Genomic DNA, 6,000 nt, shown 5'->3' with positions numbered 1-6,000 from the left:
TTGCAGGAAAAACAGGCAGAAGATTGTTAAGTCACTTTCACATTATTCTAAAATAAAAGGCAGGGCAGAAAATAGCATGTAATCATCTTGGCATATTTACATTTTCTGACAGGGTATGAAAGAGTTAACAGCTGTAAGCTGTAAGTGGAGTCAGCTGGAAGCTGCCTATATAAAGGAAGTTATTAGGGCTTTTCTCCTCAAGCTTCCTTCTCCTCATGTATGATAGTTCTTGTTATCTCCGTTGTATCAATACCTGTAAAGGTATTTAACCATGTATATGTTTGTAAATAGTTTGCACTGTTAATCTAAGAAGATTCTGTGTGCTGTGTACTGTTATAGCTGCTGGGTTTATCGTATAATACTAGTTATGCTGCCTAAACGCTGACATTTTCTAATTATTTTCTATGTCTCTTAAACTCTCCTCCCCACCTTGAGATAATTATACTGTTAGATGTTTATTTATTTATTTAGCACATGGCATGCAAGGCCAGGGAGGCTACAATGTACTCAGTAGAAGTCCTGGCAGCTGACAGTTGCTAGTCCAGGAGTCTGGGAGCTCACCCTGTCCTGCAGAACTGGATTCAAACCACCACAGTGCTAGCAAATGTTCAGCACATCCAGCATCATTAAGCCTCTGCACCACCACTCACCCCTACTGTTAGATATATCTGATATTAGAGATTTAATTTGTTGAACATACTTTATGCATTTGTTCTCATGGTCACTCAACTGAGCATCATCTACAATGCATGGGTATAATATAAATTGCTATATGAGTGATCAGCAAGTAGATTGTGCTCCTAAACTGTACTTATACCCATGGATAAAGGTGGTGTGATAATGAGACAAAGTTTGTGAACCCTTTAAAACTTTCTATAATCCCACAGTATACAGTGATCTACAGTGTGATCTACCATTCTTCTATATTCTATTAATAGAGATTCAGGCTTAAAACACTAATGAACACAAACATAAACTGATATATTTTATGGAATACACTCAGCCAACATCCTGTCCATCTGTCTTTGTTGGGGGAAAAATAGGTGGAGCTTTAGATTTATTAACTGGTGGAACCTTTATCAGCGACAATTATTTCAACTTCAAATATGCCAGACAACTAGCAGACAAAACAGGTTGAATTTATTCAGAATTGGAATCCAGTTGGGCAGGTCAAGGTGGCTGGGTACAGTCTTACCTGGTTACCTAGGAAGATTTGGACTCCTGCCTCTCATGGCTTCTGAAAGCTGCTTGGGATATCAGCTTTCTTAAGAGAGGGGGTGGTTTGAGTGGGGTAGTAGTATACCAACCATACTGGACAATTTTCAACCACTCTCCAATCTTCCTTTCTCAGAGAAGATTGTTGGCAAGATACAGTAATTGGATACTTACAAAAAATACTGGGATCTTTTCGGTATTCTGGATAATCTGAAAAAAACCAACAGATTACTGGATCTGGATCTTTTCTGGTCAGGTTCCAGGTTTGGACATAGTTGAGATGGTTGGTCATGCTTGTTAAAAACTTATGGTGTGTTGGGATAAAGATGGTGCAAACCTCCATGCCATTCTTGATCTCTCAGTGGCTTTTGATATCATTAATAGTATGTTTTTGGACCCCTTATTCAGATCAGATTATGCAACATAGCAGTGGTTTTTTGTTATTGATTTCAGTCTGTACTGGTAGAGGAAGGGATGGTGAGCTGAAGGCTCAGGCTCAGCCTTTACCAAGACAGAATTCTATGAATGTTTGGTCTTTCTGGTCTCTGGAGATTTTCTAGCTTTTCTACCGTGAACTTCTGAATGGAGTTCAGGATTAATGCACTGGCCATCTCATGGATAAATTACCATGAAGGACTTTATGGGCCTATCTTAGAAGTTTGAAGCTGCAATCGATTCAAAATGAGCAGTGATAGTAAAGCCTTGCTAATGTTATGTAATATCTTATTATGTGTGCTCCATCTGTTTCAGGGGTAGGTTCTAAATTTTTTTGCTACTGGTTCGATAGCAAAGTGAGCTCCCATTACTGACTGAGATGATGTAGGGTTTCCTGCCTGGGCAGGGGGTTGGACTAGAAGGCCTCCAAGGTCCCTTCCAACTCTGTTGTTATGTTATATGTTATGTTACTTGTCCCAGTTTCTGCCAACCTAGCAGTTTCGTAAAAATGCAAGTAGAAAAAATAGGGACCACCTGTGGTGGGAAGGTAACAGCGTTCCATGCGCCTTTGGCGTTGAGTCATGCTGGCCACATGACTACGGAGACGTCTTCGGACAGTGCTGGCTCTTTGGCTTTGAAACGGAGATGAGCACCGCCCCCTAGAGTTGGCAACGACTAGCACGTTTGTGTGAGGGGAACCTTTACCTTTACCTTACTATAGATCAGGGGTCTCCAAACTTGGCCACTTCAACTCCCAGAATTCCTCAGCCAGCTTTGCTTTCTTAAAGTCTTAAAGTGGCCAAGGTTAGAGACCTCTGCTATAGATGCACTTTCATGGACCACTGAAAGGAGGAAATGGCTCACATGCTTTGCCCAAGAGTGTGATAGGCAATAGGCTTTTAAGGGACTGCTAGAAAGAAGTGGGGAGGAAGTATTTTCCAAAACACCAGAAGGCAAAACAAGAAGCAATGGATGGAAATTCAACAAAGAGAGAAGCAACCTAAAACTAAAGACAAACTTCCTGACAGTGTGAACCTATATAGGTTTCAGTCATAATTTCACATATAAAATAGCCATTCATGTAATACAACCTGCATATTGTTCAAAACAATCATTATGGCTGATGTTTGACAGCAAGCCTAAAATGCCCATTCCCTCCCCACTCCAGGGGAAGGTTACTTCAAAATCCCATTTCCTCCCCACTCCATTAATCTGTTCTGGGAAGGAATCAAACTCCCCCCTCTTCATTTCCCAAATAAAATATCCCAGATATTTAAGGAATAATCAAGCTACTAGCAAGGAACCTGCCTGGAATTCCACATTCCTGCCAGCTGCATAAAGGAAACTTTGTAAGCAGAAAACAGCTACCGGAAGTTCGGCTGTATTTACAAGCAGGCAGAAAACTCATTCAAGACGATACTTCACAATGGAAATTGCCCAAATCTTTTTAGAAACACAAAGCCCATGTTGCACAAACCCCAAAACTTCAAAAACATTGAACCATATAAGAATTCCTCCTCTTATCCAATTTGTTGTTCAGCTGACTCAGAACGGAGCTTCTAGCCGCTCTGTCAATTTAAAACGACAGCATTTCCCCCCTCCCCACTTTCTTCTTTGCCAAGCGATCTCCTGGCTGAGAAGCAGCCTGTCGTGTCCCACTCCTCCGCTGACGGCCGGGTCAGGGAAATCCGAATCAGGCTTGCCTCTGCAGCTCTGCCCAAAGTCCTAGCAAAGTCCTCAGAGCAGGCAGGAGACCAGTAAGTGACTTCAGCAAGATAAGTTCGACTTTGCCTGACTCAGAGACTGCCAGAAAGCAGATCCTTTATATAGGCCATGGGGTGTGGCTCCATGACTCAGCACTGCCCCTCCGTTCCTTCTGTTGCCTCCGCCTATCCAATCTTCTGATGCGAGGGTCACTCCAATCAGCTGTTGTTGGAAGTAAACTTTCCTCAGGCTCACATGCTGTGGAGGAGGGGGAGGGGTCTAGCTGCTCCCTTTGCCTGGGCATGGAGCCAGGGCTGGGGCCGGGGGGTGCTCCCTCCTCTGCAGCCTGCTTGGGCATGGAGCCAGGGCTGGGACCGGGAGGTGCCCCCTCCTCTGCAGCTTGTCTGGGCATGGAGCCAGAACTGGGGCCGGGAGGCATACATTCCTCCGTGTTCGGGAGCAGATAAGCAGACCCTGGTGGCGGTGAGAGCGGACAAGACACAACACAGCCAATCAATTTAAAGGGACAGTGTCTTGTTTTTTTTCTCTTCTTCGACAAGTGAGTCTTGATTTTTTCCTTCTAGCCGATCAGCTGGGAGTCTGGAGGCAGCAATAGATTGGGGGCGGGGCCAGGCAGAATTTTTACTACCGGTTCTCCGACTACTCAAAATGTTTACTACCGGTTCTTGCGAACTGGGGAGAACTGGTAGCAAGATCTGTTTCCAGTTGGTTTCTGCATGTAGTTCATGATGTTGGTTGTTAATTATAAAGCTCCACATGGCATAGTAGCTAGTTATTTGAGGGACCACCTATTTTCTGTAGTCTCAGCCTATCCTTTGCATTTCAACATGTCTAGCTTTGGATATCATTGATTAAACTACGCCATTTAACAGCCACAGGTATCAGACCTTTTCAGTTTCAGTACCTACCCATTACAGCAATATCTCTCCAGAGTTTGCATTTTTTCCCAACATTGAGACATTCTTAAAAACTTGATTTATCCCCAACACATGGTTGGGAGGCTTAACAGGTCAGTCAGTTGGAAGTGATGTGATTGGAGGTTATGTTGTTCTTTGGACAATGTTTTTTCCCGTTATGTTTCCTTTCACTTGTAAAACTGCCCAGAGTTGTTTTGACATTTGATGGCCTAAAAAAGTAATTAATAACCAACCAAGTATTTCTGTACTTGATCCATTCTGGACATCAGCTTGGAGATATCTTTGCCCTTTACAGAACTGCTTCAAATCATTAATATTTTAGGTTATTTTAATGAACTACTATAGAGAATTAGGAAGATAATTTGGGGGTAAATAGGCAAGAACAATTATGTAAGTAAATGTTCCTTAACTTCTGGGAAACATGATAACATAAATAAGAGTCTCAGGTAGGCCTGTCCCTAATTCACTAGGATATAAAAGAGAAGTGAGGTAAACCACATTACCTCAGGTTGTATCTCTTATTATTTATTTATTTATTTATTTATTTATTTATTTATTTAATCATATTTATATACCGCCCTATCTCCCAAGGGACTCAGGGCGGTTTACAGGCACTAAAAACAGATAAATAGAATATAAATACAATATAAAACATTTAAAAAACTTATTCTAAAGCCCGTCCAATTAAAAATAGAAATAAAACCCAATTTAAAACCCAAAATTTAAAATCTAGCTCAGTCCTGCACAATTAAATAAGTATGTTTTAAGCCCGCGGAAGGTCCAAGGTCCGAAAGCTGACGAAGTCCGGGGTAGATCGTTCCAGAGGGTGGGAGCCCCACAGAGAAGGCCCTTCCTGGGCGCCGCCAGACGACATTGCCTCGCTGACGGCACCCTGAGGAGACCCTCTGTGAGAGCGCACGGACGGTGGAGGTATTCGGTCGCAGTAGGCGGTCCCAGAATAACCCGCCCAATGCCATGGAGCGCTTTAAAGGTGGTCACCAAAACCTTGAAGCGCACCCGAAGGCCACAGGAAGCCAGTGCAGTCTGCGCAGGATAGGTGTCATATGGGAGCCACGAGGGCTCCATCTATCACCCGCGCAGCTGCATTCTGACTAACTGTAGCGTCCGGATGCCCCTCAAGGGGAGCCCCATGTAGAGAGCATTGCAGTAATCCAGGCGAGACGTCACGAGTGCGTGAGTAACCGTGATAGGCATCCCGTCCAGAAAGGCGCAACTGGCGCATCAGGCGAACCTGGTAGAACGCTTCCTGGAGACGGCCAAATGCTCTTCTAGAGACAGCCGCTCATCCAGGAGGACGCTTGTTATGGACCCTTCCATCGGGCCAATGACTCGCCACCGATGGTCAGCCGCGGATTTAGCTGACTGTACCGGGATGCCGCATCCACAGCCACTCTGTCTTGGCGGGATTGAGCTTGAGCCTGTTTCTCCCCATCCAGACCAGACGGCCTCCAGACACCGGGACAGCACTTCGATAGCTTCGCTGGGGTGGTTAGTAGTACAGCTGAGTATCATCCGCATACAGCTGATACTTCACACCGAAACCACTGATGATCTCACCCAGCGGTTTCATGTAGATGTTAACAGAAGGGCGAGAATCGACCCCGCGGCACCCCACAAGTGAGGCGCCTCGGGACCACCTCTGCCCCCTGTCAACACCGACTGCACCGTCGGAGAGATAGGAGGAGAA

The sequence above is a fragment of the Ahaetulla prasina genome, chromosome 5 (genome assembly GCF_028640845.1).
Source record: "Ahaetulla prasina isolate Xishuangbanna chromosome 5, ASM2864084v1, whole genome shotgun sequence".
Classification (NCBI taxonomy): Eukaryota; Metazoa; Chordata; class Lepidosauria; order Squamata; family Colubridae; genus Ahaetulla; species Ahaetulla prasina.
This window is presented reverse-complemented; position numbering follows the sequence as displayed.